This window comes from Triticum dicoccoides, chromosome 1A (genome assembly GCF_002162155.2).
Source record: "Triticum dicoccoides isolate Atlit2015 ecotype Zavitan chromosome 1A, WEW_v2.0, whole genome shotgun sequence".
Lineage (NCBI taxonomy): Eukaryota > Viridiplantae > Streptophyta > Magnoliopsida > Poales > Poaceae > Triticum > Triticum dicoccoides.
In genome coordinates this window covers 373,166,510-373,167,028 of record NC_041380.1, presented here as the reverse complement: position 1 = coordinate 373,167,028, position 519 = coordinate 373,166,510, and positions in this window count along the sequence as shown.

The window sequence follows — 519 nt, the reverse complement described above, 5'->3', positions numbered from 1 at the left end:
TTGTATTGTTTCCATTGAGAATAAAAAGATGGAGTTTATATCATATTGCTTGAGTTTATCCCTCTACATCACGTCATCTTGCCTAATGCATTACTCTGTTCTTATGAACTTAATACTCCAGATGCATGCTGGATAGCGGTCGATGTGTGGAGTAATAGTAATAGATACAGAATCATTTCGGTCTACTTATTGCGGACATGATGCCTATATACATGATCATGTCTAGATATCTATCTATCTACCTATACCTATACTAATTACAAACTCCCTAAAAATTAGAAATTACTAGCCATACATCTACGATGGAATCAAATTATTACGGTGTAGATTACCTTGGTACAAAAGGTAGCAGTTCAGTCGAAAGGAGATTGATTAGAAAGCCCAACACTCCGAGGAGAGGCCCATAATACCCTCCGCCATCTCTTCCTCCCCAGGTGAAAAAAGCAGCGACGTGACGCAATCTAATCTCTCATGTCTCTCTCTCTCATGATCTCACGTCTCTCTTCCTCCCTCACATCT